This window comes from Anticarsia gemmatalis, chromosome 17, assembly GCF_050436995.1.
Source record: "Anticarsia gemmatalis isolate Benzon Research Colony breed Stoneville strain chromosome 17, ilAntGemm2 primary, whole genome shotgun sequence".
Classification (NCBI taxonomy): domain Eukaryota; kingdom Metazoa; phylum Arthropoda; class Insecta; order Lepidoptera; family Erebidae; genus Anticarsia; species Anticarsia gemmatalis.
Genome location: NC_134761.1, coordinates 8,265,860 through 8,290,906, shown reverse-complemented (window position 1 = coordinate 8,290,906; position 25,047 = coordinate 8,265,860). Strand labels below are relative to the sequence as shown.

Genomic DNA, 25,047 nt, shown 5'->3' with positions numbered 1-25,047 from the left:
GAAAATGTTGAGCTGAGCTGAGAACTACACCAGATAAATTGAAGTTATGAAAGTGTTTTTAAGAGTTACTTTATCTTCTCCCCGCGGCTTAAACCAGATGAATATTGTACGAGCTCTCGGGTGTTTTGCTATGAAAAGGTACTGCGTCGCAATTCCATTAGCGATACCTTCGCATCGGGGCTCTATACCGACGTCTATATTTTTCGTAAGAACACTAATTGCCGACGGAGAAACGAATGTGAGCGATATTTGCGTAGATCTGTACCATATACTGTACGACTACGTGTATTACAAACAAGTTTTCCTTCACGAATCATTTATCAACGCAATATGGCAGAAAGGAAAGTTTGTGTGACACAAACCTCTTATCTGATTGATTCATCGGCCAACTATAAGATATCTTATTTGTAGTGGTCCACTCAGTTTTGCCAATTCATATAGACTAATACAATATTCTGATAGGACAAACACGATGTTTTTACGTTTTGAAGGAGCTCGTGTTTGCAAACAAAAATACAATGCAATTCATTGCTCAGATTGGATACAAATACTTAAAGCTTTTTGCGTCAAAACCTCAATCCGAAATAATTAAATCTAGTAAAAGCAGCCGAAATCCAGCATCGTAAAAAAGCTGAGTGACTTTTGTGTAGTCAGAATAAAGTCGTTTTTATATTCACACATTGCTGATTATACCGCGGACACCGAATAAATACTTAAATATTCGACTTTTCTTCATATTTGTTTGAATCTAGTTATTTCTTAATTGCGTGTTGTAACTTACTCAACGAAGTATAGATCAAAAAAAGTACATACATAAAAACAATAGTTATTCCTTGGAACAAAACCACAAGACTCGATACAATAATAATAACTCAATGATCATAGAGTCTAAATATCTAAATTCCACATCTTTTACACTCTCATCTCATACAATCACACGAAAATCTAGATCACCGCTACGCCAACAGCAACACTACCCTTCATTTGAAACAAAACACAAACACACACACACAGACACACAGACACACATACAAACACAAACACATAAAGGCGTAGTTATCGAGAGAGGTAGCATTGTGCTCTATTGTCTGCTCGCAGTGGCTCTAGTCGGAAGTATTTTTACACAGGAAAAGTTCGTCTCTCCACTGAAAGCCGTTATGAAAATGATGTTTTTAGTTTAGAAAGATTTTGCGCTTTTTTAGCTTATGTTAGAACAGTGACTGTGAGTAGAAGATATTAGCAGCTCATTCTGCAAACTTCGTTCATAAAAAATCTCTCCAAAATTGTTAACACTCATAAGAATTCTGAAATTCCGTAATACATATATGCACATACTTCGAAGCTTAATGTAAGTAATAAGGAGATTTATATTGACAACCATAATATCTCATTCTAGATGCAAAATTATCAATTAAACGTAGTAAAGCCCTATGTTAGATCCGTTAAAAACCTAGGCTGATAAACAAGAAGTGTGCTACTCTTTAACTAGCGACGGAGTTACAATTCAAAATACTGCCTCAAAAGAATAAAATAACAAAATGAAAAATCCAATATGGCCGACACAAAGGCTACTTTTTAACCCTCCCAAAGATATAGTATACTTTCAAAACAATTTAAAATAATACTGCATAACATATCTGCAACACAATGTCTAAACATAACTCATTTTCAAATTCCAGACTGCTTTAAACAGGTGTCGGTTGAATACCCAATTACAAAATAAACCCTATTTATTAAGGCCCAAGAAATAGTGGGACTAAGAATCGCTTAGAGCCGTCAAGTGTGGTAACTCCCTTTGATTTGTCACTGTATACTGACATTTTGTGGCTGTGCCTTTGTTACGAATGAATTGGCTCTATGTACGAACATACATTGAATAGTATGTGTTTCGTTTTCAATATTGAATCGGAGAGTCTTACCGTATTTGACAGATTTTATACTGCCTTATGATTTAAGTTATTGTCTTGTACCGTATGCTGTGCTTAATCTGTTCTGAAGAATTGTAAAATAAGCATTGTCTTGTCTATACCTATTAACCATACGGCTAATTTGTATTTAAAATCGTATTAAACCATATATAACTGCACGTTTGGCGCAGTGGTTAAAGTGGTCACCTCGCCGCAATAACCGTAGCGCCGTGTGTGGCGGGTTCGAATCCCACCCGGGACAAATATTTGTGTGATGAGCACGAGCATTTGTTCTGAGCCTGGTTGTTATTTTTTTATATAAGTATGTATTTAGAAGTATATAAGTATGTTTATCAGTTGTCTGGTTACCATAGTAAAAGCTTTGCTTAGTTTGGAATCAGATGACCGTGTGTGAGTTGTCCAAAAATATTTATTTATATATATCTTTGTTTTGGTAAAACTCTCCACAAGTTAAAAAGATTTATTGTTTTTTGAAAATAATTCACGAATTGTTATGTTAATAGTATTTTAAACGAACTATAATATTTTAAATGCAGGTAATGACCCGGTTAATCCTGATTAATACCTGACATGTAAAATTTGCATCACATTACCGAACATTACAGAACATCTAGCGTAAAAACTCATTATCTTTTATTACCGCGGTCCGATAGCCTTTAACGCATTTTACGCGATTCCACCTGACGTTGGGGCATTCCCGTAAATTCCGCGTATTACGGAACACGATTTACGCGCGTAAAAAAACGTTAATAGCGTGATTCATTGACGGGATACGAGTTAACAATGGCTGGGGACGCGTAAAACGGATTGTATTCAACGATCTTCGTACAATCTGCACGTGGCGTCGCCTCGGGCCGAAAAGCCTTTGTCTAAGTGAAAAATTATGTCCATTTTCTGTTTGGTTCTGTTTTTATTCGTACGCCTTTTACTGCTAATGTGAGAGTAGGGTGCTTTTATAGTTGGAGAAGAAATTTTAGAGTATATTCTTTTATATTAGACTACTTATTTGAACCTAACAGAAGTATTATGGTTAAAAATTGACCACCTGCCTTGTTTTACAGAAACAAAACTGGTAAAGCATAGACCAAAATCAATTTTAGTACAAATATTTTAATGCACAATACATCTATACGTTGTTTGAACTAAATACGGGTCATGTATTCAATTTAATATTCATATCCCAGAAATAATTCCATCACAATGCTACAACATAAAATAAACGCATTGTATTCCAAATAATCGGCATTTCAAAAACAAAACATTCGCAGTACACTCACGGACAAATAATTCGGCACTAAATGTAGTACTTTCATGAAAATATTAACAGTTGATTCGCGTTTTTATTACTATGTATGGTGTAAAAACTTATAGTCATCGTAACTGAGTACTTGTGTATAAAAATACTGCACACATTACTTCCCAGGGTGTCGTAAAAAATGAAGGGTATGACACGCTTTAATGTTTATAGATTTTACGTGTAGATGTCACTAGTTAACTTGCGCATAATACAGGGTGTATTTTATCTTGACACGTTTATACTGATACTGATATTATAATACTGATACTAATATTATAAAGCTGAAGAGTTTGTTTGTTTGAACGCGCTAAACTCAGGTACTACTGGTCCGATTTGAAAAATTATTTCAGTGTTAGATAGCCTATTTATCGAGGAAGGCTATCGGCTATATATCATCAAGCTACGACCAATAAGAGCAAAGCAGCAGTAAAAAATGTTACAAAAACGGGGAATATTATATTCTTTCTGTCTTTTGTGACGCAAGCGAAGTTGCGCGGGTCAGCTAGTATATTATATGGTATAGAAGCCTAGTATTGTAATAATAATCGTAAGCTTGTATTAGAAAATATAACATAAAAGTTTAATTAGTCACGTGCATATAAATTTCAATTTTAAGTAGATAGGTACAAAAAAGACTTTTAATAGCTTTAAAAATACCTAAACATCAATTATTTAATACTCGTTTCTCCCTTTCATTACCTTCTAGATTTTGTTCTAATCTACAAATTAGAACTCCACCTAATCTCAAACGCACAGTTTATTAAATTAACATTAATACCAAAACACAAAGGAAGAACAAAGATCCAAACATCGCAGTACGTACAACTATCCGAGCTACTAATACGTACAAGATACAGGAAGCATTCAGCGGACCCTATAAAAAGACACTTAAGCCAATAACACAGTTATCCACCGAATGATACGATATTGTCTTCGGTATCTCTATAATCCTACCGTTATTGGGTAACATTTGATACAATTGGATACCAATCACAATGTCCCGTTCCGGTATATATTAAAAGCCAGTGATGGACCCAGAACTCGTATTAAGTTTATTGTATTTTTATTTGGTTTACGATGCCGTAGTGGATACTAAATTTTGGCAGATCTCTGTTTGAACCTGTTAAGAACCTGAAGTAAATATTTTTTTTAATGTACTTTAACATAATTTAGTTCGATGTCAGTGACGGATAGATTGAAGATGACAGCGAAATAATGAGTAAAATAAGTAATTTAAACATAATCATATTTTAGTTCCTGACACTGACGATACGTGATCATTCTGATTAGCTTAAAATCGATTCTCCAAAATACTTAAACGCCTTAGTGCTCATTCACGTTGACTCGCGGGCGCGGTCGCGAAATATCAAACATATGTGTGTTTCAACGTGAACAAGCACTTAAACTGCCAAAATAAAAAAGAAAACTTGAAATTTATTAATACCACATAACCTCTTTTCTACATACATAATATGACGCATTTTCCCTACAGGGGTAGACAAATACCTAAGCACCGCTTGCTACGAACCTTACCAACTTAATTTCCCTCATTCACACGCATATTAATATCTCCCGTAACATCACGTTAGTCTGACTAAAATATCGAGATACAGGAGCTTCATTATCAGAAATTGTCCGTAGTATCGGATAATCAATTTGCCAATATGTAACGTGCGGTGTTTACCGTGCCCGGAGTCCGGCGGTGCGGTGCGGCGGTCCGGGACGCTTCCGGAAATGACTGTGGTACGAGCGCCGTTGTTCGGAATACTGCTAGCTTAATTCAATTAATTCGACTAATGCTGTGCAGTATATTAGCTTCGATAGTGGATAGCTTTTATTAGAGAAGAATTTACCATGATGATTTGTTTCTATAAGGGTACACTTACTGCCTTACTAGTAAACGTCGTAGTGTAAGCTCTGATTAGTAATACACTATTTTGTTACTTTCAATTTTATTTTCAAACTGTATTTGAGTGAAAAAGGCAAAACACTTTACAAATAAATAAACAGAGCTCACAGGACGTTTATTAGTAAGGCCGTTTATGCACAGTCTGTCATATTTAGTTTTTCAAGCGTACTTTTTTCTTAAAATGACAATGAAATTATATTGAAGACTGGCTGACCCGCGCAACTTCGCTTGCGTCACATAAGAGAGCATGGGTCAAAATTTTCCCCGTTTTTGTAACATTTTTCACTGGTACTCTGCTATTATTGGTCGTAGTGTGATGATATATAGCCTAAAGCCTTCATCGATAAATGGACTATCCAACACTGAAAGAATTTTTCAAATCGGACAGTAGTTCCTGAGATTAGCGCGTTCAAACAAACAAACAATCAAACAAACAAACTCTTCAGTTTTATAATATTAGTATAGATAATAATTTCATCTATTTTTATTGGGACAGTGTACTCATATTTTTTCTGTTATCTGTATGTAGGAGTACCTACGAGCCTTATAAAAAAATAAATATTTTTAACTATGACACACTTAACCACCGACGTGTAATAAAATATAATTGAAAACTCTTTGCAATATCATTAAAAATCGCTAAACGACCGTCACATGTGAGTTTATTACCCTCTTTCATAATCTATATGAGTTTTTTAAAAGCTATTATGTGCCTGATAGCTTCAGAACTCATAGCAAGTAAAGGACATTCAATAATTAAAGCTGATTTAAGTCATTGTTGAAGTGATCGATACGTTGGATGGAGAGTTTTCAATTATGAAAATATGACCTACCAATAATTTTTACGAGATTAATTGCCCATTCTGTTTGTAATCCTAAACGCGAACTGGTGTTCAATATTATTCTTTCTTATATATTTTTTAAGTCCACTTACTAGCGAAGCGGTAGCTAACGGTGAAGGAGAACATCGTGATGAAACCTTTCATACCTAAAATTTGTTTAATGCATTTATTGAGGACATTCAAAGTCGTACTTGGCCAGCGTGGTGGACTCAAGGCCTAACCCCTTCCCTCGTTTGGGAGGAGACCCTTGCCCTGCAGTGGGACATTAATGGGTTAAAAAAAACTAGCAAAGCAGTTCAATTTTTTTACAATAAGTTTGAGGGTTTACCAAAATACATTTCGTATGCCGTGTTCTTCAAGTGTTTGATAACATACCCGGGAAATGACAATAATCATTAACATCGTTAAGAAAGAAACGTGCATATATATCATACACGTCTGCCCATACCCCCGGATATAAGGCGTGATATTATGTATTATGTAAAGTAAATGTATGAAAAACCGTATAAAATTCATAAGAATCATAATGTTGAATGTATAACGAGTGATCGCATACGCCAGGCGAGCTCTGTCAACAAGCCTCTGATCAATTTAGTGATAAAAGAGACTATAACAGACTGTAGCTTTAAGACTATACCACATAGAAACAAAAATACATTAATATTTTTAACATTAAATATTCCAAAGCCAATATTCTCTCTGCCCAAGCTCTTTGTATGACTTATTTACTTACTACGAACAGTTTTCAAATAAATACAACAATTAATTGTGTTCATAAGAAAACGACGTTCAGGATAATTAAAATCATCAATTCATTTTCTTTAAGTCACATCCTAATATTATAATAATATCCTCCTAGCCAATAAAGCCTCCAACTGCACAAGTGTGTATACAATACACAGGTAGACTGTATTCCTTCATTCATACCCGAAACCTCTGCGTTGCAGTCGTATATACTAACTACCGACTGCACCACAGAGGCAGTATTTTAGCAGAAGCATGCAGCGGTGGCATACAACATCCTAATCAGGAATCCTGCTATATCAGCAATATGCAAAATATATCATCATAATGACAAAAGGTGAAACATTAGATCTCTGTGGATTTTGAGGTAAATATTTTTCAGCACATAACTCAGAATTACTTATTATTAAGGCTAATCGGTTGGCCTGAATCGTCAGTGTGCAAACATCCTTACACGCCTACGCATTCACTTGTGTTCGCCGATATTTTCCAATTCATTTATCCAGCCGCGAAACAAGGTTTATTTACTGGAATCTGATTTTGTAAGTCAAGCTGTGGAAGAGTAATATTGAAAAGAAAATGTAGTAAGAGACGTTATGGTGAAAACTTAAATGCATACATCCATGCACACAATCATGCCTTTTTCCCATTGGTGTAGGCAGAGAACAAAAAATCACTTCGTCCAATCCTCCGACGAACTTCGCTACTGTTCTATAAGAAAATAAAGAAAGAAATCTAAACGTATAGTAACTTAATAATGGTATTGTAACTTCCACACATTTATCCAAGAGTTTCTTGTACAACATCAACAAAACTGCGGTTGATATTGTAAGCATTCAATAGGCCGCAAGTAAGCCGCACTGTTAGTTCATAAGCCGGCCGGCTGTGGTCTCGCGGCAGTTGGCTTAGACAAAACCGGTAGTTAGTTATCTATCTAATAACTTTACTGTAAGCCGTTTTTGTTCTCGGCTTTACATAGTTTTGAATTAGGTATGTAGATAGACTGAGTTTTGACACGAATTGGAACAACTGTGATAGTAGGACTATAGAACATCGAATGTGCGCTTCAAATACAACGATCGTGTATCAAAACAACGGCTTACTTTCTATCTTTGTCTTTTTAGCTCTTAGTTATGAGAACGCAAGACGAGCTTAAAATTTCCATACAACAATTTCCAAGATTCCACCATCAAAACCAGGTGGATAACACCAGAGTCATCAAAAGATTTAAGTATCAAGAAATCAAAGAGAAGTCAAAGGTGATTCAGATGTTAATCTCTGTTTATAACTGCACAATTCCCTATGATTCAGCACAAAATCTCTAAAGTAAAGCTAACAATACAATCAGTTCATTCGACGCGAAAATGATCAACATTCATTGGATCGGAGCGCGATATTTCACTAAGTTAACGGCTAAGTAAATCCCAAGTCGGAGCTCGGAATCTTACCGCTGTTTGTTTCGTGGTGAAGCCAAGCCATTCATCATCTATATCGGCTGTTTGTACCCCTTTATCTATTTATGTATGTTCAAGAAGCCCTATTTAGTTCGTAATGGCGAGGTTTTGATTAATGAAACCCTCTCGGGCATCATTGATTCCAATGCGGACGGAACGCCTTCTGATTTCTTAGGATTTATAAGGAATATGTTATTCAGATTGAAGCTTCTTGTGTATGACGATCAGATTCGGATTTATTTTGATTAATAGATGTTTTTGTAGAGAGTTTTATACAGGTTTTTTCGAAGATAATATTTTATTATAGTTTCCTTCATCCTTCAAATACTTACAAGAAAAAGCGATATAAAAGTTGACGTTACATGCTTATTATAAACCTGTAATGAATGACGAGAACTTCAAAGGCTATATTGATACGCAATCTTCGTTATATTTCGGCTCTGCCCATACCTAGCTACCAATACCTGATAATACACTAACATCTAATTCTGTCTCAATTCCAATCAGCATATCTGCCATGTAGGTATATCATGATGAAAGCTAGGCGGAATAATATAATGTTGTTTTCGATTTCGTTTTATTCAGGTAGATCGAATAACAAATATCTCTTCTTTTTATTTGTTATCAACCTGGGACCTAACTATTTGATTTATTAAAAAAGTATATAAGATTGGGCAGGATATTTAGAATATGAATTCATGTCTCACGCTTAATAAGGTAGAACCAGTAATGGCCGCTGCGCAAAGAATTTTCTAGAAAATATTATAGTAAGCAAGAGAAATAGTAAAACGAAAACATTAACAAAATAACTGTGTAAAAATAAAACTTTTAAGTAGGTCCTTTTATCAACAAAATCTTTAGAGTATACCTAACTTCCTGGAGCGATAAAGACCGACTTAAGTGAAATTTTTACTACTGGCAATTATGTGAATTTTTACTCACTGTCTTATCGGTTATATTAGTACTAGCAAAAATTTTAACTGTGATTTTTCGGGAAAAACTTCAAATGAAATATTTTCTACGCCAAATTTTTGTGTAGGTACTTATTGTCATGCAACATTAATATAATCTTTCAGTATTAGTAAACCTGAACAAAATTACATAACTCGTAATAATTAAGCAAGCGCACTTCCCGTCCTCATTTTTTTAATCTAATTTTTTGTCTATTTTTTTTACATTACAATAGAAAAGAATAAATGCGGTAACAAAACTGATTTTTAATTTATTTTTTGTCACACAAAATACAATTTAACGTAGGTATAAAGCGAGTTTCGTACAAACAAAAGATCAAGGTACCAAGTACATCTACTGGTACCAACATGAACAAGCAGCATCATATTTTCTATGATATTTCCTCGGTTATAACCTCTATAACTCGTGAACGCCAACGCGGCCTATCTCTGAGTCCACAGCCAATTGGCTACCAAACATGTGGGGCAGTGCAGTGATTATTCTTTATTACAAGTATTATTTTCAGTGCACAGCACACAATGAATGCGGTTTCATTACTCGGCGCCGCATGCCGCGTATGCCCCAATGTTTCAAATAAAACTCTATAGCACTTCCAACGTTTTGTTCACAACTTTTGGTGCATGTGTGTTTTCTCGAAATGGGAACTCGGATTTCAGTTTTCCGTGTTTCTGAATAATTGAAATACTTTTTGCATATTATCTGTTTGGTAAAGAAATTTCTTTACTTTCTGTTCGGCTACGGATGCCTATAAAACAATTTGATTATTTGGACACAATCTATTTAGAAGGCAATAGGCTCACCCCCTATCTAGTGATAATATATAAATGAAATTTAGGAGTAATTTTGATTATGACAAAATTTAACACACTTCTGTTTACACCTTCGGGTATGACAGGTGTGATTATATACTTATGTACACTATTTAGAAAAAAAAGATATTACTCAATATATCGACCATAAAAATCTCAATTCAAATTTGTAAAACATTATCACTTCATTAAACTCTACTATAATTCCCTCATCACAAAATAACTAAAAACGTCAATACTCCAACCTCATATCCACTAACAAAACCCACAAACGAAACGAACCGCAATATTCCTAAAAACGCCGCATTGGAAACTGTCAAATTACTTAGAAAGCTTCACAAAGAACGTTTGACAGACGCATGCAATAATGCAGAGGTTTTTAAGATCCGTGTGCGTTAAACAAAGGAAATTTTCGCCATTATTTGAGCGGTTGTGTTCATTCTTGAGCTGAGAGGAGGGCACTACACTCAGTGTCAAGGAGGGCTACGTGCCGCTGTGAGACCATGCATGCAGTTATCTCTGCTGACCTCAATTGCATGTAAGCTGTGATATACAGCTTAAGGTAGTGATTTGTAGACTGTCTTGGTACGACGGGCTGGATACCATTATATACTTACTACATAACGTACATAGATAATACTAGAAAGCTTGTACAACAACAGTTTTTTAATGCACTTAGTATGCTGCAGAACAGAAATTGTTATGGCTCTATTTCTAGTAAAGTAATCAAAACTCAGGTTGGGCATACATTCAAATTACAAAAAAAAATTCTTTACTTCACTTGTGAATAGAATTTGAAATCAAAAACCTGAACAAAAAATTATTAGTACCTAAAATCAAATGAGTGAAAACACGCGCTGCTATGGTGAAAGATTTAAACTAACAGCTAACTAGCCTACTGATAACTAAGCCTAGCCTATAACTAACCAATAAAAAACAAAACCTTAAGCATTCTAATTCTAGCTTCAATCGTCTTTGACCCCGGTGGTTTCTGAAGTACATCGATAGTTTACCTTTTGAATAGCGTTTAAACTGATATAAAATAATCGCTATTGAATAGATAAACTATCGCTAAATGTACTCAGAAACCGGGGGTAATTCAAGTCAAACCTACACTCCCACGCATTACAAGCTTTTACAAAACGCCAATACAATACAATACAAAACATCGTATCTTAAACAGCGACGTGACACGTTATTTCCTGAATTTTATTGTAAAATATTCAGTTTCAGTGCTTCGCTGGGCCATTAAAGATGGTCGTGCACTTCGCACCGTTCGTGTGAACGTTTCATGAGCACGTAATGTGACGTCACTTGTTCGTATGACACCTCTTTGTAACGGTCATCTTTGATATATCTATGTTGCATTAGAGGCGGAACAGAAGCGAGTTTAAAAGGGAATAAATGTATGGAAGTTTGTATGTATTTATGTTTTTTTATTGGCTTTATGTCCGTAATAACTCTAGTTATATGTGTTTGTAAGACTCCTGAATGCTATGAATTACTTGTTACTCTATCATTACGTATACAGATGAGAGATATGCGGTTTTTATATATGAAGTAAAGTCTCTGTGGTACATCAAAGGATGGAACCAATCTAAAATGTATATCAAACTATATTTAAAATGTTTGAAAACATAATGATAAAGTTATAGCTTTGAATAACACTTAATCTACGCAAAACCTATTGTAAAAAAACATGACAAACAATCAATTTTCATCTCACCAAATCTTAACCTAACTTTTCGTCTAAAATCACTCCTCTTCTTTAGTTTCCAAAAGACTGAACACTAAAATCACTTTCAAACTAAAAGTATTCTAAAACTATAGTACATTAAATATACGTAGTGTCGACCTCGTTACAAACAACGGGATCCTTTCTGTGAAGCAAGGCTCAAAGGCTCCACGAGGTGACAATATCAAGGCTGTCACCCTGCGTCACCACCGAAAGGGATCTACGTTACAACAGCGCTTGAAATAATAATATGCGTAACATCTGATTTATATCTCGATATGGTATTTTATATTCGAGATTTCTGTATGTGACAGGTTATCATAAGCCTCTTTTACGTTTTGGCTTTTAAGGTGACTTTTTAAGATTTGGTTAAGAAATCTTATGTAAATTTTATTAAATATCTTAGGATAGCAACGATGCCTTTTAGTTTCTGCTTTTAAAGGAAAAACAATCGTACTTGTACCTTTGCATCACATGTCTTAAAATACATCAATTAATCGTTAAAAAACTCACTTTAAATTGGTGGTAAAGAAAGTCGATCAATAACTTATCAATTCGTTACTACTGACACCCAGTTCAAATAATAGTTTGTAGAAAGGCAAGACCAACTAATAACTACTAATCAGTGACTCGATACTCTACTACTATCGACTACTGACAACCGAACTGTCATCGAGATATTTTGTATGAAAATCTGATCAGCGCCTCTGACGGATGTCGTAGGAAACATTATGGCAGTACTGAGTACATTCTAAATATCAAAATTTCGATAGCTAGCCGGTTGTCGGTAGTCGATAGTGGTAGAGAATATATGATAATTATATAGATAGTTCCACAGTCACGTATATGTAATAATATAAGTATAAATCATATATATGAATGGGAACAGGACAATAGAAGCTGATAAGGTTCGCCTACGGAGTGACGATCATTACTAGTTATTGTATGTATATTCTCTGTACATTATACATGACAATTATTGCAAGAAACCAATTAAAATTAAGGAACACAGTTTGGTTCCATAATTTTTAGGTACAGAGTATGATGTAGGTAAGTTTAGGATACCTATAAAAAATAGTTGCTAATATTATCAAAATAAAACATTTTATTAATACTGTAAAAGTATCAAATATGGTGGTAAGGTCCTCACTACACAAATACTTTAATTAATTTAATTTTAACCCTTGGTTCCCCCTTTCATTCATTCATTCTATTTTATTATTCCAAATAAAACTCTAATAATAAACAACTCGTACAGAAAATACTTGTTCTTTACAATTGAAATATCTGTCTCGGCGAAATGTTCCTAAATTAATATTCCTCAAGCAAATTTAACTCGAATGCCTTTATATTTGAATTTTTCGAGACAAAATGAAAGTATTCAACGTTTTATGAATTTTAATACTTGAACGGCACTTGGCTTGACCTTTTAACAGCTATTTTATTCGTGCAAAGTCTCGTAAAGTCAATAAATTTTGCCGAACTGCCGGATCTTAATGCAATAGATATGAAACTGCTTCTAAAATATTTCTTGCTAGTTTAACATAATATGTAGTTTCTATGGAGAGTCATAGTAATATTTGAGCAAAAGCATTTGTATTTTAAATTCTTCTTAGTCATCGCAAACCTGACTTTTCAGTTTTGAAATGTAATTAGTGTATATATAATATATATGTGTATTAACTAGAAATCGTGAACGTGAACACCACAGTTTGACAATTGGCAATACAACTTTATTATGGACATAAAAGATTATAAATATCCGAAGTTTGTTGCCGAATTTCTGCTGTGTGGACAATTAAACTACCATGATTCAAAACTAAGCAGAGAAGGTCAAACTCGACATCCCACATTTCAAATCAGTCTAACGGAGCAACAAATCGTGACTTCTCAAAGCCGAAAGCCGAAACTCGAGACTAGTCGGGATTGATAGAAACGTGGAGACTACAAGAGTTGTTTGAACTGCACTCGAGAGATACCAACGGATTAGACGACATGCGAATCGGTTTTCCATTTAAGATACTAGGTCCACAGGAGTGACAGTGTTTCAATCTCGGATGATAGATGGCAGTGAGTGCACTGCCGTGATTGATCTGAAAAGTTTTGATTTATTAGTTCAAGGGGTTTGTGCTAATACTGACTTTAATCTATCTTTCTCGGAAATTTTGAACTTTCTACGAACCGGCTTGTGTATTCTGTCTCTAGCTACTAGACTATTTATTATTTATTCTAAAACTTTTACATATTTTACTGATAAGGTACATCATATTTGATTGAAATCAAACACACTATAAGTATTATATACTGTTTTTACAAGTAATTATTTACATTTAGGAATGTGTTTCGAATATTTAGTGTATTATTTTATAAATGTAGGAATGTGTTTTGAGTATAGCTCTAGCCAAATGATGTAATTCAATGTATTTAAACCTAATAAATACCACAGCATTTAATCGTTGGATCGTGATGTTTACTAACAAAACAAATGGATTCACTTATATTTCGCAACCGCGAAGTAGTCGGAACGAAAGATTTTGATTTAAGAAAACTTGGCTTCAGATTTTCGACCACATACTAAGTGCCCATTTTTTATCGAAGTTCGTTTCCATGCTGATGTTAACAGTTAAACCTATAACACTGTTTTCATCCTCCTAACAATAAAATGCGAAAATTTTAAAGTTTGTATGGATGAATAGATAGATGTTTGTTACTCTGTCACGAAAGAACTACTGGTCGAATGTTAAAGAAATTTGATACACTGATAGCTTATTATTATTTATTATTATTTATTTTTATTCCAAGTGACAAGACTCATATCGTGTTAGTTACAGTATTTCTTACATCTATGTTAGTATTCCTATTCTAAATTACCTACTTACTATACATGTAATCACTGCTGCACGCTCATCACCGAGGTGGAAAGCCTGCAGCAGCGATTAATAAAAGTGCAGTCAAGTCTGCTCGCAATACAGCACAGGATACTGTTGGGGCTTGCCCGCACGCGACGCACCAGGGAAGCACATCTTTTTCGCATCGTAGCGTAAAAACAGTCGATGCGAGCTTCTGCAAACATCCCTGATGCACTGCAGAATCGAGGCAGCCCCACCAGCACCCTGTACGCATTGTTGTATTGTACGCGAAGGGCGTTGTACGATCTTTGCGAATAATCTGCCCACAGGCTGCACGTGTAAAAAGATGTGCAATATGCACGAAACAAGGTTTTTTTGACCTGTACTGAACAACGTGCGAACCTGCGAGCTATCATATTAGCTCGGACCGACAACGCCCTTCGCTCTCTCTCAATGTCCTCATTGTCCTTGATGTCGGAGGTTAAAAGATGGCCTAGGTATTTGAATTTGTACACTCTTCTAAGCAGTGCTCCATTTAGGTTTATGGGGGGTACAAATTCAGGGCCCCTTCCCCGGGCAGCAAAGACCATGATTTCACTTTTTGAAGTGTTGTAGACCAATCCGTGAAGTCTAGCATAGTCTTCACAGATGGTCACCAACCGTCTTAGGCCACAGGGCGAGGCACTCAGAAGGGCCATGTCGTCGGCGTAGCTGATGTTATTAACACATACCCCGTCAATGTAACAGCCGGCACGCTCCCTGCTGAGCACCTCGATCAGCTCGTTGACGTATAGATTGAAGAGCGTAGGCGAGCTTAGCCCTCCCTGCCTCACTCCGCACTCCAATCCATACGGCCCCGACAATGCCCCAGCCCAGCGCACCTGATTGATCTGGCCTCCGTACCAGTACTTTAAAGTATTAATAAGCTCATGAGGAACTCCAGCAGTCTCCAACTTCTTCCAGAGAATACTGTAGGAGACCAGATCAAAAGCTTTGGAAAGGTCGAGGAAGCAGGCATACGTAGGTGTTTTCCGGTCTGTGTAGTACTTGACAGCCCATTTCAAGGACAAGATGGCACTCTCGGTTGATAATCCGGGTCGAAAACCAAATTGATTATCGTGCAGTTTTATGTGTTTATTGAGACACTTATTAAAGAGGCTGTCAAGCACTTTCGCTATCACCGTTGCCAGAGAAATAGGTCTATAGTTTTTTAAGTCCGCCATATCAGCTGTTTTATTTTTAACTATAGGAACCACAATAGTTTTAGTCATCTGACTAGGCACATACGCATGACTTATACAGAAATTAAAGAACATTGCCAACACTCTTGGTAAATGAGGACCCGCGAACTTGAGATGCTCGATGCTCAGACTGTCATGACCCGGAGACTTGCCTCTGGACATGGTGTTGAGGACACCTTTGACCTCCTTGGCTGTAAACCTAATTCCAAGGTCATGACAACCACCAGCATCGAGCCCACAAGAACCGGGGCCCAGTGGTGATCTTATCCTAAAATGTTCCTTAAAGAGGTCAGCAATGCTTACAGGATCGCTCACGCCCCCGACAGATACAGGGAGGCCAGGCCTTCCGCTCAACCTGTTAGTGTGCTTCCAAAAAGACTTAAAATCATTATTCGAATGATGTGAGGCCAAAATGTCCATTTTTATTTGCTCTTGGTGTGTTTGACACCATTTCAAACGAGACTTAAATATCTTCTTTGCCTCACACATAGCATAAAATGTAGGGCCACTATATGGTTTACCACAATCTTCCCACAAACGGAATTTCAGCCTGGCGTCCCCGTATGCATCGCCAACATGTCGATTCCAGCCTATCACAGCCTTCTTGTTCATGTTGTGTTATAACCTGGATTAACACATTAGATACTTTTTGCCCCTGACGTGAACAAAGTCGTGGGCAGAAGCTAGTACATGTAAGGGTACATTTTAATATTATATAATAAAAAAATTATTATTCCATATTATTTATCCTTTATTTTCAAAACCCGAAAACCATAATTCTTGAACTGGAATCAAATTGAAATATATTTTCCTCTTTATCATTTCGCGAATTGATATTTCATTTCGTACATTCGACATAATTGCAGTAAAGCTGCTTAAATACGTTCTCATTTCGCAATTAATATACAATTTCAAATAATACGCTGTGGAATACAAACCACTATGTATGTGAAATATGTATTTATTATTATTTATATGATTAATTGTTAAGTGCCGCTTCTTGTGACCTAATATTACGATATTTTGATTAAATTATTAGATACGGAAAATACTGCCTCTGCGGCGCGATTGTGTATCACGCCGCTGACCATTGGTTTTGGGTTCGATTCCTGGGTCGCTCGAAGTGCTTTTTTGATTTTATATTAAATTATTCTCAGCGTTTGGTAACGTATCCGAGAAATAAAAATGGCTCGGCTTGAGAAATAACAATGGCAAACGGGGCTGTGCTTAGTATTCCTCTGTCTACACCATTAAGTATAACCGAATTGATATTATGTTTGTACAATCATGACGCGAGAAAAAAAATAAGACTTTTTATATTCATTAAATACTACAGTTATTTGGTTGCAATCGACCTAAACTTTAAACTTTCAGCTTAGTTACTTACGGACGTATATAATATTTAAATACAGACCACAGAACATAAAACAGCAAATACTACTAGTATTATAACTAGCAATATTGTATTTAAATAGGTTTAAGGTTAGCATTGCGGCTTTATAATAGTTAACGCGGTTTAGCAAACATAAACGCAAACTGTGCCCTAACGTTAACGCGTTTGTTAACGTTACGCGATAACCGTGTAATGTTTCATGCTGATGGTGTAACGTAAACGTAAAATACTGCATGTATTTGAGTTTGGTTGTGGCTACAATACTTGGGCACTACGATCCTGTAACATCGTTCCATGTATTTGTTTCAATCGTTACCAAAACATATGAACAATTGTGAAACACAGCAACGCTTGGTGAGACTAGAGCCTATTCAGGCATGACGGATTGTTGTCATGACAGAGGCATTAAACAAATCTTTAAAGTTATCAGTAAAATAATGCAAATCAAACAACCGTCACTTAACACATATTGTCATAAAGTAAAACATTATCATAGAAAATGAGATTAAACATGAAATAAAAACGATTTTATAATACGTCTCTACCTACCCCTATGGGAAGTAGGCGTGATTTTATATATGTATGTCTTTCAAAAACACACACAGAGAGACCGTTAATAAACTACCGAAATCAGATCTCACATACAGCTTACATTAACCAAACACGCAAAGAATAAAACCTCCAATCTCACAAAACAGGCGGGTTACACAGCACATTTACGATACCCGAGTACATCATCCAGGCGACGAGAGGCTGCTAATCTTTCACCCGTTGCCTCCCGAATACCGATACACGGCCGGATAATATCTCAGCATGTAGCCGCCATCAATAAACCCTATATGTTTTGTATTCTCCGAGCTCTGTAAATATTCCTGTCTAAAACGAAAATGGAATACTTATTTACGAGGACGCTAAAGTTCTCAAGATATTTAGGCCTCTGCACAGAATTGAAAATGTAGAAAATATGCAAAACTTTGTTTATTTGGTCGGCTTGAATGTTTCGACTGTTTTCTGTCTCTAGAGATTCGGAGTTTTGCAAAAAGGTTTGACTGACTGGAAAATGAGCCTACGCCTACATAAAGGATGAATTTGAAACCATAAACAACACAGGAATGCATACCGTACACATAAAACATAAATATTGAAATAGAAAAAAAAGACGAGATAATGAATCAAACATCAGTCTTTACTGAAATAAAACTGTTACAATTATATGATATTATATGTTAAGAAACATGCCTAGATATTAAAGTCACATATTCTCCATGGATTTTAAGCCTTTTGCCATCAAAATGTTGTTAAAGTTTTCCAGTAAAGAGCCTCTCAGAATGGTTTCGATCCTGATTAGGGGCAGGCGGTAAAAAGTGCATTAGCTGCTTATTTTCCCGCGCAAATTGAAACTGGAAAGGAAAATAGGTTAATGGCAATCGAAGGTTAAGTCCCACGGTGAAGGGTTTATGCATTATTGAACTGAAAAATATACTGCGAGGAAAGAAAAATAAGTTAAACTAAGGTAGGAAAATAAGTAGTATTATTCTTTTCTTTCTTTAGTTTAACATATCGCTATTGTGGCTAAAATATATCATATAATACTTAACAAAATTGACCTCATAGTGCTTATTAGAAGATTTTTCCTCATTTAGCACCATTTTTTCAACAAAGACAGTTTAAATTTTATCCTGTAGCTTATTTTGATAAAAAAGGCTCTACGCTGTCTACTCTCGCTACGCTTATAAGCGCAATGTCGTCAATATTTTGTCAGTCATATTCATCTGTCACAAATAGTTTTGATTTAAATATTTTATTATTTCATATGATAACATTTCTCATCTAAACATTTCCTACCTACACCCCGTTACAGCTTTATCCCATTGTTTAACGTCCTCCGTTCCATTTCATTCATAAAATACTTTTACTAACACTTGGCACACGAGTCGGCTAGCTTTGAAAACTTCTAGCGGCTTTATACTGAATATCTAGATGGGATAAAACGCTCTCAGACACATAAATAACGGGCAGATAGCACCCTCGCTTCATGCGACTATCGCCACTGTCGTATAATACATAAGACTCATATTACTATGTACAGGGAGATGTGTAAGCCATTGTTTTGAAGTATCGCTAGTTCCTATACGGTTGCGGTTTTCTATTGGTTGCACGTGTGCATTCTATCGTCGCTTTTTATACAACTATTGCATATTTTATCGACTATAATATCAGCAAACTAATTTCAGATATTACTTAATCGAGTTTGCATTCAATATTTGCTTAATATGCATTTTAACAGCGTTTTAAAAGTACTTAAACGGCAGCAGCTACTTTATTGCTATCATAACGGCTTTTAAGTCATAAAATAAATTGAAATTTTCAGTTTAAACTGCCATGTCACATATTAAAAAACTTTCAATACGTAGAAAGGGCACACCGGGCACATTCATTCAGACGGGTACATTTTCTCTGCTAATATCCTCGAACAGTTTCCTCCCCAGAACTGACACAAAGCCTGTAGCAGATGGAACTTGAGTTAAACCGCACTAAATGCTCTAAGTTGTGTGAGCTAGGCACTAAGACTCGTCCAAATATGTGAAGACAGACGCCCGCAGGAATCCTTTAGATACTGTTCAACTATTTCCAAGTTGCGTCGCTGTTTCGCTACCTTGTTACGTCATCGTGTGTGACGTCATACTTAGATGTACTATGGAGTATGAAATTAAAGCGTTGTGGCATTTTTTCCCAGTTAGATAGTATAATGAAATTGTATGCAATAGGGAATTTTCTAAATAAATAATCCAGAAATATTCCGTTGCGATCTAGGAAGCAACACTAATTTCCATTATATGGGAGTTTAATACAATATTAGAATATAAGGTTTTAAATGTAAAATATAAATTTTAAAGCTACGCATTCTAAAAATAACCTTTGTGTATTTACCGACATGATATAAATTAATGAGATTTTTACAAACTCGGGATCTACCGTAAAAAAAGTATTTGCGGCAGAAATAATAAACAAAGCTTTCTTAATAAACTTTTAATCGTCTATAGAAACATTTTAAGCCCTCGATTTTCTTTCCTTTGAGTTCCGTTTATAATTTATTAAAATTACAATTAGGGCGCCGGCACCTTGCCAGCCGAGGCGGGTGCAAAGAGCAAAATTTATCTTAACGGTTCTTAATCAGAAGGGCTTAGTCGTCTACTTTCAATTTTTGTTAATTGTTGGCAATTATCGTTGTGGCGGGCCCTTAAACCTGGAGGATTACTTGGGTCTCGGAGATCTCGAGTGCGGCATCGATAGGGCCTTTTACCGAGTTTGAATCGAGAGCACTCGACTCGGTCGAGATCAAAGTGTTCTTATCGAGATGTGGATAGTTGCTGTTGTGTCAACATTGATTTCAACGTCGTATCGGTTCTTGAGAGCCTTATTTTGCAGTATCGGTTTCCTTTGTTTCCTTTGTGATATTATTTTTAAGTTGATCCTTTTCTGCAATAACTGCAATAATGTCTAACAAGAGTCAAGAATATTTATTTATGTAATCATTGTAAAGTAATGTTTTTGTGTACCATCGCATTTAATGTTAAGCTGTAGAACAATAAGACTGATTATAGCATCCTGTAGCTCGATTCTCTACTACTACCGACAACCGGCTAGCTATCAAAAAAAAATACAACAAAATCTGTTTAGCTCCTCTACAGAGCTCCGTATGAACTATTTTGGTAGTACATTTTAAATGTCTAACTCACGATACCCGACGATACCGTCTGTAGAGAATTGCGCTACTAAAAGTAATCGGAAAATTTAAGTTAATAGATACATTTTCACAAATATAACATTATGATTAATGAAGTTATAACACACGCATGCATTACTTTCTTAATCTCACGGAATAAAGCAGCCTCCTAAAACCCGTGATATATGTATGTAGCAAGCGAACTGAATATTGTATTCGTTGTTTCCAATTGGCTTTTCTCTCGTAGCTTCCTTTTCCCGGATGGTTTTCCTTGTGAAATATCTCTCTCAATCTTTGCACTTACTTTTAAATCTCGATACTTGGAGTTGTAAATGACTGCGTTACTTTCATGCACTGAAATGAGATGATATTGTGGTGCTATTTGATTTTAGACTTTATTTGCCTTATTAAGGGTAGGTTTTGGCTTGTCTAGTTTAGGATATTTTTAATTTATCTAATTTAATTAGTTGTCTTAACGAAGCAGCGTATTATTTTATTTGGCAAACTGTCTAAAGATCTTGTGAAAACGACTTCCATTTGTTCATACTACGCATTATTAAGAGAAAAGCTTTTAGAACAATAGTTTTGACGTATTCTTTATTGATATCAATCGAAGTTATTTCCTATAAATAAGACTTCAATAAGACGATAAGGATTGCACAATGTAGGAGGATCAAAGAAAGATGCAATTCATTTCGCCGCCCACTCAACAAGCGTGGGCCTCAGATCATGACACAGGATTCTAGACAAGTACGTCATAAGAGTGAGAAATAATGTCTCTTATAGAGGTCATTCACATTTGAACTTGCAAGTGTAGTACCTATGACACTAGAAAATTATCGTGGTTAATTATATTGAACGATTTTCATACTTTGTATATTGCCCGAATAGTTTTACGCATGTAAATCGCCTTTTCTAGAATAGCTAATCAAGATGACTAAGCCCCCTGATTAAAGTATTTTTCCACCAATAAGAAGTAGGAACAATTTTATAGAGAATGTTTTAACAGCAAAATGGTACAAAATTTGCTTTTAAGGGCAAAGCCGCAACACTGCGTTACGTCGACGCGTCACAAAACGACGTCACACAGCAAGACAAAGATTTATAGACAAACTTCTTACTGTTAGCAATGCGTCGACGCAACGCTTTTTTGTCACCTATCTGGAATGTAGTTACGAGTGAAACGCCGGTGAAAATGGTCCTTTAAAAACTACTTTTGTATTAAAATTATACAAAATCAGTCATTAATTTCTGTCACAAATGGTGTTAAATTACTTTTAATTTCCTTCTTTCATATTTCTTCAGTTAAATATCTATAAAAGCTATTCTAACTAATCATCGTCCCCACGTAGGTAGGTATTTATCTGAGTTATATACGTGCGTGACCGCAACCATTCCTCAAAAGTGATTTTATTGCCACTTATCTACACATAAATGTGAACTTTAAACTCTAAGCGATAGAGTACAATTTGTAATAGCCACAATGTACTATGTTGTCATGTTTATGCTGTATAACCCTGAAATTAGGAATGGCCAAACTAATCAAAAGACCATTATTAATTCGTTGTAGCGAAGACGTATTTTTTATTTTTCAAAATTGTTATGAATTATCGAAATCCTTTGTCTCGGAATTAATTCATTTAATACTTACTTTAAATGTTTTCATCCAGTAGTTTTAAAGTTGAAAAATTTCTTCAGGCAAAGCACGAAATATCATATTCAAATAAAGTTTTAAATGCAGGAAAACAAAGCACGTTAAACTAAGCCCCGTTTCCACCACTCATGTTAACACACCATCATCGCGTCAGGTGGAATTTGGCGCAACTCTTTTAATACATTTCCTATTGCTTCATCTATTGGATAATTTAATTATCAATACTTTATACTTATACCCATAAGCCGTCAAACTGGTCTTAAACATAACATTTGTACAACCTTTACAATTTATCACCCAGCCCAAAACTACTAGATTCCTAACCTTTTAAACGAACTCCTTAACCAGCTCCCAAGCCAGAGAAACCTTTTAATCTCGTACATTAGAGGGTCCGGAAGTGAATGAGCAATATATTGACGTGATATGATCATATAACGAACAACAATCGCGATGTGGTGGAATGGCCCGCACAATGCAGTCACACACGCACACGTATCACAAAGATATAGCCGTTGGTACCTTATGCCAATATTTCCTTACCCTTTTCCATGATATTATATGTCTATGTCAAATAATACTGTAGCGCAATTTTCTATAGTCGTTACTATTGTGCATGACATTTGAAATTATTTCCAAAAATAGTTCTTTCAAAATACGCTAGAGGCGCTGATCCGATTTTCGTAATTAAGGTCGATAGTCAAAGGTTAACTAATTGTTCAGCATAATTTGTTGTGTCATTCATCTGTCATAATAATGCTGCAAGGGATTATAAATATTGATATTTTATTTTAATTTTGTAAATTCAGAATATATATTTCATATAGAAACTTTTTCCGCAAAGTACTTGGAATTTTCTTGACGTTGCCCTCTGCAGTTAAGTATAGCTTTGTTTATAAATAAAAACTATCATTTTTCTATTTGATTACTTTATTCATAATATAGACTCCCCATAAGTTGCACAAAGAACTACTAAAACGACACTATATCACTCAAAGCACATTGGCTTACCAAATTCACATTTGCGCACCCATTTCCCGAACCAAAGGGAAAAAATGTAGTGTGACAATTGACATCTATCATTGGAGAACTACCCGATGACGTCATCAAACCCTGTCATCTGTCAAACGATCCGTCGACGGTGTAATGTGAAAACAATGTCTTTATTGTATCCTTATGGGTTGAACCGACCGCTTGCTTTGTTGAGTAGTTTTTCATTGACATCGTTCTTGTGATATAGTAGAAAGTATTGTAGTTTGGACATCATTTATATCGCATTTAGCAGCAATTAACATATAACAGCAACCATTTTTTTAAATATTTGTTACTTTTACCACCCTAGTAAAAACCGTTTGGTAGTCATAATATAAAGTAGACAGACAAAACTTGTAATGCTGTTATTTGAAAATCACTCATCATTAGCCATATGGATGGTTTTCATTTTACTTATTTTGACATCAAAAGAAATCTTTCATCAAAATTCCTCCAGATAACTTAACTGATACTTATTAAAAAGAAGTGATACCGGAGCTAAGCACCTCAGAAACAAAAAGTCAAAAGTCAAAGTATTTTAATATAAAAAGGTAGGTATCTGATACCGAAACTTTTGAAAGTCGGAAGGGTTGGTTTTAGTGTATCTTATTTTTTGGCCCCACAAAGGTACAGGTTAATTGTGAAGTTTGTACGCGTCAAGACCTCACAAGCCTCACAAAGCTTTAGGAACAAAAGGGCGATTACCGATACAAACCCTCGGCCAGCTACGTCATGGCCAGAACCCCTCACTGTAAACAACCTGTTTTTAACGACTTACTTAATTACTCGACTTTTAATCGAGTTCCGAAATGATAATTACGGATTATTTTGACACTTTCTGGGCACATTTTTAGATTTTTTTGTGCCGCACTTTTGATGTAAAAAGAAAGCTTCATTAATTATTTGATGCAGATAATTAGTACTTACTCAAATAGAGTTACACTACTGTACTTTTAGATATTTTAGGGAAAGCAGGACTAGCTTTCCCTAAAAACTGAGATAAACTGAAGGTCTTAATCCTGTTTCGGGAGTTGTCTCGTGCTACAGTGTGTCTATATTAAATTTAGATATTTATTTTACGGCTAAACGAAGACCCAAACCCAGAAGTTTGGGTATTCGTAAAATTAAATACCTAGAGCCAATTTCACAGCTTTCAAAACCGAACCTCTACTGAAAAAGCTATCCGACACTAAAAAAACAAAAACGTTCATTTATTTAACTTCGATTAGTCGATTACAGTGAATCTTACATAGGGACATCCTTTTCAGTAAATATTACTTGTGCTAGGAGCCCCAGTTCTTCACAACTTTAACAGGGTGATGAATCCGATAATGTTTCACTACTTATATTCAGGTATACTAATAAAGACAATAGTTCCTACCTATATCCAGATACCTAGATATAAAAGACAATAGTTCCTCGAGTAAACAGTATCATTCATACAAGCGAAGGTCGTGGTCGGAT

The 25,047-nt window shown here is 35.4% G+C and overlaps 1 protein-coding gene across 5 annotated transcripts in view; it reads right to left on the bottom strand.

The window, feature by feature from the left end:
• NaCP60E (Na channel protein 60E) overlaps positions 1 to 25,047 on the bottom strand; it is a 192,703-nt gene that overhangs the window by 119,241 nt on the left and 48,415 nt on the right. The window lies entirely within an intron of this gene.